The following is a 12,636-nucleotide window of genomic DNA, read 5'->3' on the forward strand; positions in this document are numbered from 1 at the left end:
ACCCTGGGAAATTAAACACAACTACATGAAAATCAATATAACCACAGTTAGCTATAGCGAAACAATGAATGACCAATTGTTCATCATCAATAAAAATAGAAATTAAACTTTATTTTTATTTTTATATTTTTTTAAAATTTGTTACAATAAGATGCCAGTATGGTTTAGACCCACACCAGTATGCGACCACAGTTCTTATCAAAGCCAGGATAAGCCCATCTTGCATCAAACACAGGATCCAGCAAAAGCTCTTACCATTGTCTGGATATTGCAACCAAAATGAAGATCCAAAGGAAGGGTAAGCAAAATTTTCGATCTACCCTCACAAAAGAAAGCATGCCAGAAGAACTTCTCAATGACAAGCCAAAACCCATTAGAAGAAAATATCCAAACCAATGTATGCCAGATGACCAGTAACTAAAAAATATGATCACTAGTTCACTACAACAAAAGCTGGCACATCACATGATAGAAGTGAAAAAGTGGAGCTGCAAGTCATAACTGATCCATCTTTCAAAGTTCATCTAATCTCTGACAAGTCATTCCCACCAAGGATAATATCAAATTACATAAACACATGGCTAATTGGCAACAAAATTCTATAGCTCAAAGAAACACAGTAACCATCATTATAACTTCACAAAGTTCATCTATAACATTTTGATCCATACTAAAAAAAAAAAACTCAAAGACCTAACGTTGATTGCGTTAGAACTTAACATATTTGTCTATACAATCGAAAACAACATGCAAACAATTTGAGATTTTTTTGACCCCCTTTCAAAAGACATCTCCCTCCAGAAGAACAAGAAGAAGCTGAAGCAAAATATTTGACTATGAGTGCAGATAGAACTTCTATTCTTCATGCTAACCAAAACAATAATCTTGAAATCTTGTTTGTATCAAATATGGTTGTAAGAATCTTCATCAATGAAATATTCGATCTGCAATTGGGTCTCTACAAGAAGATACCTTGACAAAAGTTAAGACTCCTTTGTTTACAATGTGAAGGCTCCATGCTTTAGTTAATAACATGATATTCCAAAACCTCCATGTCTAGAAAAATAACAGAACTATTAGAAAAATGTGATAGGTAGCTCCCAAAACAAGCTTCAAGTAGACTAACAACAAATATAATGACCAACAAAATGGTACTTCAGCCCACGAAGATAACAATTCTACTAAAGATCAGCAATATGGAATGAGTTTCAAGGAAAAAAATCAAGAGAACATGGCATGTTTGTACCTCCAAACTGTTACATGGAAAGAGAAACAATGCATCTTAAAACACTTTTATTCAAAGCCATCACTTGCAGGTATAGAATTGCTTCACAAATCCATATAACAATCAAGGACAATTATCATAACCCAAGACCACCAACCAAAACTCATTTATGGCAATAAGTACCTGTATGAGCCATCATTACCATGTCCTAACTTCCAAACAAGATATAAGGAAACATGATTCAAAAGAGAAACAGAAGTTAATTAAGAAGAGAAACCCAAAAGAGTGGTAGTTAAAAAAGATAAAATAATTAATATGTTAGTAGTATGAGAAGAGGTAGAGAAAGACCTAAAAAGACTTTAATAAAAATTATAAATAAAGATTTAAATACTTTAAACTTAACTAAACATATAACTTTTTACATATTTCAATGATGGCAAAAGATCCAAGTAGCCGAGCCCAAATAATCAGGACTTACGATTTTATAGTTGTTGTTATTATAGTAAAAACCCAAAAGAGTACTTTTAAGAGCCAAAGGTTCACAAAGTCAAAGTGAAAATAATGTCCATCCAAATGTAATTCCGTGGAATGGTTGGACTGCATTTTGGCAATAAATGAACAGCCATCAGGCCATTGGAAACCATGGCTCTATGGAATTCAAGAAAATTCAACAAAATCGGCGGATAACCTCTACAACCAAACATGAATACCAATGGATGCAATTAACCCAATATGGAAATGGTTTTCTCTTCTTCTCCCTCTTCTTTGAACGCCCTCTCCTTCTTCCTTCTTCGATGCTTCTCCCTCAACTTCGCCATAGCTAGGTTAATACCGCCCAATAGTAGACGGTAATGATCAAAATTTCAACCGTTACTGCCCGAAACAGCCCTGTATCGTCTAATACGGGACTATATCGAGTGGACCGCTCAGTAGCGAGCAGTCCGCGTATCGCCCGGTACATACTGTCCAATACGGGCGGTATGATTCAAAATCGCAAAGCTTGCTTCTAATAAGACTTGCCAACCAAGGAACTGCTGAAAATTCATCACAACAAGAATAATTAACATTTGGACAAAAAAAAATATCTAGTTCACTCATAATTCGCACTCCTAAATCTAAACTAGCCTTATCAAAAATGTAAAACCTATATCTAATACCAAATACAACCCAAGAAAGGTCAGTATCCATGTCTAATCACCAGACATATGGCTAATGCTGATGCTTCTGGAACACCACACAAAAACACTATGAATAGAACATACAGAAAACATAGAAAAAGACTAACTTCAAAAGTGCAAATTTATAAAATGTACCAAGCTTGCTGACTTAAGTAGTAGAGATATCCAACAGATGCAGCAATGCTGATGACGGTTAGATAATGTTTAAAACCAAATACCATTGGACCAAAGCAAAACACTCACGTGCCCATGCAAAACTAGATGCCCATATGCTTTCCTTTTGACAAAAATAAAAACAAACAAACATATTTTGATGAGTAACTGTATCAAATGACCAACTTGTGCACATTAAGTGCAACAAATAATAGTTGAAAGTAGTGAGGGCCAACTAAACCAGCACAAAACAGATGCATCCATTGTTCAGAGCATTTCGGAAGACCTGCATCCATGATAATAAGCAGCATGTTACAGCAAAGAAACCCCTTAAATATAACACCATCTAATGGAAAACCTATTTTAATCATTCAACAGAAACCAGAGCATGCTTGACAAACTGCATCATGGGCTTCGTGTGGTCTCCAAACAGATAATAACCACATAAACAACACAGCCTCACCAACCACATTGATAATATACATAGAATCTGCCACAAGAGATTGAGAATTTCGGATCACAGTACTCGTGAGTTATGACAATCAAATCTTTCAAAGCACTAGAAGCATAAAAAATATTAATGCTGCAAATTGTGAAGTCCTCTGAGAGAACATAAGGAAACGCCTCAAGTGCTTAACATAATAATCAGAATTAACTTCAACCAATAGACGCTGTCATAACTCCTAACCAAAGTAGAAATCTGAGAGAATCCCAGAAGAGATGAACGAGACATTCAAATGATCTTCTAAAAAGACTTGTCCAGCAAGTAACTGCTGAAAATTCACAAGGATAATTAACAATTGGACAAAAAAATAATATCTCAAAAATTCGTGCATAATTTGCACACCCAAATCTAATCTAGCCTTGTCAAAAAGGAAAAATCTATTGTTTCATACCAAATACAATCCAAGAAAGGTCAGTTACCATGTCTAAATACCAAAATTATGGGAAATGCTGATGCTTCTGCAACTGCAAACAAAAACACTAGGAATAGAACATTCAGAAAACATAGAGAAAGACTAACTTCAAAAAAGCAAATTTATAAAATGTACCAAGTAAGCTGACGAAAGTAGTAGGATAGGGAAAATAATCAACGATTAAACAGCCAGTTAATGGAACCTCTTCCTTGAGAAACTTCTATATCCAACAAGAGATAAACAACAGACACAGCAATGTTGATGATAGGGTTAGAGCATACTGAAAACCAAATGCCATAGGAAGGTAGCAAAACATTCACATCTCTCTTTCAAAAATCTATTGTCACATGCCCATGCAAAACTAGATGTCCATCTCCTTTCCCTTGCACACAACAAATAAAAACAATCCATATTTTGATGAGAACCATATCAAAACACCAACATGTGCACATAAGTGCAACAAATAATAGTTGAAACTTGAAAGTAACGAGGACCCATTGTTCAAACCAGATAATAAGCAATGTATGTCACAGCAAAGAAACCCCTTAAAGATAACACTATCTAATGGAAAACCTATTTTAATAATTCAACGGAAAGCAAAGCATCCTTAACAAACTGCACCTTTGGGTCTGTGTGCGCACCACACAGATAATAACCACATAAACACCACAGCATCACCAACCACATCAGTGATACATTTAGAATCTACCACAAAAGAGACTCGAGAATTTTGGATCACAGTACTCGCGAGTTATGACAATCTAATCTTTCAAAGCACTAGGATCATAAAAACCCTAAATCCTGCAAATTGTGAAGTCCTTTGAGAGAATGCAAGGAAAAACCTAAAGCAATTAAAATAATAATTGAAATCAACTATAACCAATAGAAGCTGTCGGAACTCCTAACCTCTCAATCTTCTGTAATTCTTATTATTTAGTGTCATATTAAAAAAACATATACAAGATAACTGAAACTAAATACCTCAAGACAGGTTAAAAAAAAAAAGACAATTAAGCTGCAAATTACAAGTCTGACAAAGAATCTAAGAAGAGACAAATCAGAAATTCATATGACCTTCAAATAATACTTGCCATGCAAGTAGCTGCTGAAAATTAACAACAATAGGAATACTTAACATTTGGACAAAAACATAATATCCCAAAAAATCGTGAATAATTTGCACTCATAGATCTAAACTAGCCATATCAAAAAAGGTAAAACCTATGTTTCATACCAATTACAATCCAAAAAAGGACAGTACCCATGTCTAATTACCATACTTATGGCTAATGCTGATGCTTCTGCAACTGCACACAAAAACACTAGTAATAGAACATTAAGAAAACAAAGAGAAAGAATAACTTCAAAAGTGCAAATTTATAAAATGTCACAAGCATGCCAACAGAAGTGGCAGACAGGGAAAATAAACAACAATTAAACAGCCAATGCAGAAAAAATGAGAAGTTAATGGAACTTCTTACTTGAGACCCGTCTACATCCAACTAGAGATATACAACAGGCACAGCAAAGTTGATCAAAGGGTTAGAGCATATTTAAAACCAAATACCATAGGAAAGTAGCAAAACACACACATCTCTCTTTCAAAAAACTACTCACATGTCCATGCAAAAATAGATGTCCATCTCCTTTCCCTTGCACACAACAAATAAAAACAAACAACCATATTTTGATGAGAACCGTATCAAATGACCAACTTGTGCAGACAAGTGCAACAAATAATAGTTGAAAGTAATGAGGGCCAAATAAACCAGCACAAACTGGACATATTCATTGTTCAGACTCTGGTTCAGAGCATTTCAGAAGACCTGCATCCATGATAATAAGCAGTGTATTTCACAGCAAAGAACCCCCTAAAATATAACAGAATCTAACGGAAAACCTATTTTAATCATTCAAAGGAAACCAGAGCATCCTGAACAAACTGCATCATAGGGTCTGTGTGGGCTCCATACAGATAATAACCACATACACAACACAGCCTCACCAACTGCATATAGAATCTGCCACAAAAGAGAGCTCGAGAATTCTGGATCAAGGTATTCACGAGTTATAACAATCAATCTTTCAAAGCACTAGAAGCATATAAACCATAAATACTGTGCAGTCCTCTGGCAACGGAAAACCTCAAGTAATTAAAATAATAATCGGAATCAACTAGAACCAATTGAAGCTGCCATAATTCCTAAACTCTCGATCTTCCATATTTCCTATGATTCATCATCATACTCAAAAACATCTATAAGATAACTGGAACCAAATACCTCATGACCTGACCAGAAGCAGGTTAAAACAAAAAGACAACTAAGCTGCAAAGTAGATATCTGACAAAGAATCCCAGAAGAGACAAATGAGAAGTTCAAATAATCTTCTAATAAGACTAGTCCAGCAAGTAACTGCTGAAAATTCATGACAACAAGAACAATTAACATTTGGATAAAAACATAAAATCTCAAATTTTTGGGAATAATTTGGACTCCTAAATCTAAACTAACCTTACCAAAAATGTAAACCCACTTCTCATACCAAATACAATCCAAGAAAGGTCAGTAACCATGTCTATTTACCAGACTTATGGCTAATGCTGATCCTTCTGCAACTGCAAACAAAAAGTGCAAATTTATAAATTTGCAAATTTATAAAAAGTGCAAATTTATAAATTTGCAAATTTATAAAAAGTGCAAATTTATAAAATGTGAAAATTTAACATTCAGAAAACATAGAGAAAGACTCACATCAAAAGTGCAAATTTATAAAATGTACCAAGCATGCCAACGGAAGTAGTAGACAGGGAAAATAAGCAACAAATTAAACTGCCAATGCTGAAAAAAGAGAGCAAAACAATCACATCTCTCTTTCAAAAAGATACTGTCACATGCCCATGCAAAACTAGATGTCCATCAGCTTTCCCTTGCACAACAAATAAAACAAACAACCATATTTTGATGAGAACCGTATCAAAATAACTGACTTGTGCACATAAGTACAACAAATGATAGTTGAAAGTAACGAGGGCCAACTAAACCAGCACAAACCGGACACATCCATTGTTGAGAGCATTTCTGAAGACCTGCATCCATGATAATAAGCGGTGTGTGTCACAGCAAAGAAACCCCTTAAATAAACCACTATCTAATCGAAAACCTATTTTTATCATTCAACGGAAACCAGAGGATCCTTAACAATCTTCATCACAGGCTCAGTGTGGGCTCCATACAGATAAAAACCATATAAACACCACAGCCTCACCAACCACCAGCCGCGTCGATGATATATATAAAATCTGCCACAAAGGAGAGATCGAGAATTTGGGATCATGGTACAAGCGAGTTAGGATAATTTAATCTTTCAAAAAACTAGGAGCATAAAAAATCCTGCAACTTGTGAAGTCCCCTGAGAGAACGCAAGGAAAAAATCATCCAATTAAAATAATAATGGAATCAACTAAATCCAATAGAAGCTGTCGAAACTCCTAACCTCTCAACCTTCCGTATTTCTTAGGAAAATAGATCATCCAATTTCGTGTTTGAAGTGCTCGAAAACTAAAACGACATATATCAAAATTTTCCGATCCATCATCGATCGAAAATAGATTACCCAATTCGTTCAAGACCAATTTCAACTGCTCAATAACGAAAACCACAAGATTTGAAAGGCTTTTGATCTACCATCCATCAAAATCAGATCTTCCGATTCGCTCAATACCAATTTCAAGTGCCCGAATCCGAAATCACACGATTAAAAGGCTTTGGATGCACCACCTATCGAGAACAGATCATCCAATTCGAAGACGAAATGAACGAAAAACGGACGGCTGAGGAATTGGGTGCACCGCCTTCGACGATCAACGGGTGGCTAAGGAGACACGGAACGACGCATACCAGAAACCAAAACAACGGTGGCAAGGAAGGGCAGGGAGTCCCGTCACTTATAGATTTCAAGCGAGGCAGCCAACGATCCAGATCAGAGTGTAAAGGAAAGAAGCAACGGCTGAGATGGAATTCCTTCTTAGTTGTGGCCGACAAGAATGAATCGGTGGGAAGGGTCGGTCGTTGCTGCATAAGAACGGCAAGTTGGAAACACGCCGTGGGATACACGCAGTTGCCCGTGGAAGATCGGTCGGTGCTGCATAAGAACGGCAAGTTGGAAACACGCCGTGGGAAACACGCAGTTGCCCGCGGATTTCTCCAGGAAAGGTGAGAGAAGGTTCCCGACGCATCCTCTCTGGTGCGCCGTTCGTTTAGAGGACAAGAAATGGTTAATTAGAAACTTTAACATAATAATAATAATAATATCTATTGTGGAAGACTGGCTTATAGGAATTCGTTCTGGACCATTTATATTTTAAAATTTTAATGATAATATTATTTTTAAAAAAAATATTTTTAGACTATTTATTATTAATAGATATTTTTTTATATTTTTTAAACATATTACTATTTATTATAATCTTTAAAATACATCTTATTGTTAGAACCCTTGCAGATTCTAAACTTGGGTTGATCTCTTTAGGGGATCGGCCTCCTTGGAACTCTATAGGGGTTCCTCCCTCCAAGTTGTTGCTCAAAGGCTGCAGAAAAGATTCATCTATTACTTATCAAAAGTGGAGGAATACATGGCTATTTATAGGGTTTCTAAACTCTAACTCCTAATAGGACTCCTACTCAAGACTCCTACTTCTAACCAACTCCTAATAGGACTTCTACTCAATACTCCTATTCCTTTACAACTCCTAATTCTTCTCTAAGAAACAACCTTCTAACCCTAGCCGACCTCTTCACTTCTTTAATAGGGGTCGGCTTAGGTAGGTTTTATATGAATGTCCCTCTCAATTAGGACTCTCCTAGTGTCCTAACAGACCCGCCCTCTTCAAATCAGCTTTGTCCTCGAAACTGACGATTCATGAATTTTGGGAATTTGATCTTCAAGTCGTCATAGTTCTCTCAAGTAGCATCTTCTGTTGGTAGGTTCACCCACTGTATTAGCACTTTAGTAGTGGGTCGTTGTCGTCGAGTCACGATCCGTCAATCAATAATGACACTTGGTTGGGTCTGGAGTTCTCCTTGGATAGTCATATTTGGTGGGTAGCTTTGGGCTGTCTCCAAGCATCTACTTACAACTTCTGTCTGGTCGTCGATTTGTGGGTGATATGCCATACTCCTTTTCAATTTAGTACCCTGCATATGGAATAACTTTATCAAAAATCTACTCGTGAAGATGCAAGTAGAATTTATCATAAGCACAATGCGTCCCTTATAGTGTAATTCTTTTGAGTCCCAATTGTAATAAGCCACGGAGCTTGGTGCTTCCTCCAATTTTTTTATAATCTTACTAGTCTCTGAATCTTCCTGCCATTCCATCTTAATATCCTCAAGGAGGTCGCTGATCGGAAGTGAAACGGTTGAAACTTCAGCTTGCTCGGGTAACTGCGAAAGCACATCTGCAAGAATATTCTCTTTCCTCTTTTTGTAAGTTATTTTATAATCAAATCCAAGAAGTTTTGTTACCCATTTTTGCTGCTCAGGGGATGATATCTTTCGCTCCAAAAAATACTTGAGGCTTTTATGGTCAGTTTTAATTTGAAATCGTCGACCAATCAAGTAGGGTCTCCACCTCGTTGTTGCGCGCACAATGGCGAGCATCTTCTTATCATATATTGACTTATTTTGATGAGAGGGAGATAATGTCTTGCTAGTGTATGCGAGTGGTCGACCATCTTGCATGAGAATGGCTCCAATTCCGACTCTAAATGCGTCGGCCTCAATAATGAAGGGTCGATTGAAATCTGGTAGTGTTAGCACCGACGTCGTCGTCATAGCTGCCTTAAGTTTGTCGAAGGAAGCGGAGGCTCTATCCAACCATTGGAATACATCTTTTTCCAGTAAGGAAGTAAGTGGTGCATTGATCTTTCCATAGTTTTTCATGAACTTGCGGTAGTAGCCTGTTAAACCCAGAAAGCCATGTAGCAATTTTATGTTTCTCGGGGTCGGCTAGTTTTGCATTTCTCCAATTTTGAAGGGGTCCACTGCAACACCTTCCTCTGATATGATATGCCCAAGATATTCCACCTTCTATTGAAGAAAGCAAAAATTCGTAGTGGTTGTTGTGTGTTCAAAAGGTGGTTTTCGGTATGTCTTCTTCGCACGCTCGTATTTGATGATACCCGGATCAAAGGTCCAGCTTTGTAAAGATTTGTGCTCCCTTTCATCTAGCAATTCATCTACTATTGGAATAAGGTATTTGTCCTTGATGGTTATGTCATTGAGAGCTCGGTAATCAACACATATTCGCCTTATTCCATCCTTCTTGCGTACAAATAGCACCGGTGAAGAGTAGAGGTTGCAACTTGGCCGAATAACTCCTGTTTTGAGCATCTCTTTTACAATCCTTTCTATTTCATCCTTCTGGAGATGTGGATACTGATATGGCTGAGCATTTGCTGAAGATTTGCTTGGAAGGATCGTTATACAATGATCATGCCGACGGGTAAGAGGTAGGTTGCGCGGTTCGTCAAATATATTTGAAAATTCAGCAAGCAAAGGAAGTAGATTTAGATCTTCAAATTCTGTTGGCTCTCCCTTAGTTTGCTGCTCAAGTTGTACCAAAAAGCCACTACATGCTTTATGCAAAACCTTCTCTATTTGTTGTGTGCAAATCGTTGTTATGTCGCCCCCACGTTTCTCGTGCAATGTCACATGTTTCTCCTTACTGTAAAATTTCATAATTAGTTTCATAAAATTTCAGGAAATATCACCTAATGTCATCAACCATTTAATTCTGAGCATGGCCTCATGATTGTTAAGAGGGAGAAGGAAGAAATCTGTAATTATCTCTTGGTCCTACAGCAATAGTTTCTCCTGCGGGCGCCTATGATCATAATTCAAAATCCGTCCGTCGGTGACCTTAACATCAAACCTGCAGCGATTCTCGATAGGTAATTCTATCCGAATAGCAAGCTTACTATTTAGGAAGTTAGTAGTACTGCCTGTGTCGATGAGAACAGTGATCGGTTGTTGTTTGAGAAGGCCTCCAACTTTCATCGTTTGCGGGTTTGAGTAGCCGGCTAGTGCGTGTACTGTAACGTCAGTCGGTTGTGGCTCTTCTTCCGCATCTTCTTTATATTCAAGGTTCTCTTCTGAATGTTCAATGACCTCTTCTTTTATTGGTTCAATCATAAGAAGTCTTCCTTTCATCATTTGCGGGTTTGAGTAGCCAGCTAGTGTGTGTTCTGTAACATCGGTCGGTTGTGGCTCTTCTTCCGCATCTTCTTCGTTTTGTTTAAGGCTCTCTTTTGAATGCTCAATGACCTCTTCTTCTACTGGTTCAATCAAAAGAAGTCTCCCTTTTCTACAGCAATGCTTGTAACTCCATGGCTCGTCGCAATGCCAACATAACTGCTTCATAAATTACTCCCGAAGCTCTTCTCTTATCAACTTCTTTGGTGCAGGGACTCGATTGACAGTAGGGGGAGCTGAGGGCTTCAGTATTTCTGGTTGAGGAGCAACTCTAGTCCTCCAAACTTCATGATTCAATCGCTCCTCTTGATGTCGTACGAAAGAGATGACTACCATACGCGTGTACGGTTGTCGCGCTTTAACTTCTCCTCGGATCTCTGGCTTCAAGCCCTCAGTGAAGGTCGTCAATAGCTGTTTTTGAGACCAATCATGAGTTTGATTAGATAACCTTTCAAACCTGGTTTGGTACTCCTGAATGGTGGAGGTTTGTCGGATCTTTGCTAATTGTCCGTCAATATTCTCGTAATCGGTTGGTCTAAAGCGGATCAGTAATCCTTCTTATGGTATCCCCTGTATGGCATCCCCTTCAAGATGTATAGCTGTAATTTTCACCATAGATGCGTCCGCGGTTTTGTGGTACCAAAAATATCGCTCCGAACGCGAAATCTAACCAATCGGGTCTCCTTCTTCCCATTTAGGGAAGTCCACCCTCATGCGTGGATAGTTGGGATCGATCATAGAACCTCCCCTCTTTTGGAAGTCATCTCTTCGGGCTTGGTGCGATTGGGCAGAGCTCTCTCCTTGATGTGATTTCTTCGGGCTTAGTGGTTGGCCCAATCTGAGTTCAGTAAAGAGTGTCCGAATCGTATCCTCCATTCGTACCTCAAAGGCTTCGAATTTAGCATTGATTGCCTCCTCAGATGTCATAGTATATGCCTCCAAATCTGTGATGTTATGATATCTCTTTTGTTGTCGGGTTAAAGACGTGTATAGGTTGAGAGAGGTGATGGTCGAAAGGGTTAGTGGATTGGTAGATGTAGGCTGTTGTTTAGGCTTGTTTTGTGGCTGTTTTGGGTGTAGTTTGAGGGTGTGGTTTGGTGGAGTTTTAGGGCTGTGGATGAAAGTTTTGGATCTGTGGTAGATGGCAGCAAAGGTTTGATAGAAATCAGTGGAAGTTGCTGCAAGTATGTGCTATCTTGTAAGAGCAGAATTGTCGTCGAAGAAGTAGCAGTTTCTCGATGAAATTTCCACCAAAAACTTGAGAGATTTGAGGAGGGAATTGATAGAAAAATCACAGTTTATATGATAGCAAGCATCTCTAATTTAATCAAGAAAATTTTGGCAGTATAATAGCAAGGAAATTGGTGCAAGCTGCGATAGCAGAATTCTTATCGAAAAATTTTAGCGGTTTGGGACGAAAATTTACAGAAACATAAAATCATTTTTAGAGATGAATTTCTCTATAGATCAATCTTAGATAGAAGCAAAGATGATTTATGAAGTGTATAAGAAATTTCATTCAAAAAAAATTACAAATAGATGGGTTAAGATATGCTCCGAATGAGACTGGGCGGTGCAACCACCCTTGACAGGAGGTGGCACCGCTTGGGCTCGGTCTCCGAGCACTGGCTGAGTAGTGCAACCACCTAAGTCAGGAGGTTTCACCGCCTGAGCTCGGTCTTCGAGCTCTGGCAGGAGGTGCAACCGCCCCTGACAAGAGGTGGCACCGCCTAGAGGCTTAGTCTTCGAGCTCTGCCAAGCGGTGCAACCGCTCCAGTCAGGAGGTGCAATCGCCTGATCCCGGAATTCCGGGAATTGACAGTTTTGAGCTCCAAATTTGAACTGGGTTGGGGCCTATAAATACCCCACCCATTCAGCACTGAAAGCATACAGAATACACACCGAAATCT

The 12,636-nt window shown here is 38.2% G+C and overlaps 1 long non-coding RNA gene across 1 annotated transcript; it reads right to left on the minus strand.

Moving 5' to 3' along the window:
• Positions 1 to 606: 606 nt before the first annotated feature.
• On the minus strand, positions 607 to 7,734 carry LOC135632025 (uncharacterized). Its single transcript, XR_010494578.1, has 2 exons — positions 6,969 to 7,734; positions 607 to 6,884 (listed from the first exon to the last, which is right to left on the minus strand). It is a non-coding gene; the product is annotated as an uncharacterized LOC135632025 (long non-coding RNA).
• Between the last annotated feature and the right edge of the window lie 4,902 nt (positions 7,735 to 12,636).

This window comes from Musa acuminata, chromosome BXJ3-2 (genome assembly GCF_036884655.1).
Source record: "Musa acuminata AAA Group cultivar baxijiao chromosome BXJ3-2, Cavendish_Baxijiao_AAA, whole genome shotgun sequence".
In the NCBI taxonomy this organism is placed as follows: domain Eukaryota; kingdom Viridiplantae; phylum Streptophyta; class Magnoliopsida; order Zingiberales; family Musaceae; genus Musa; species Musa acuminata.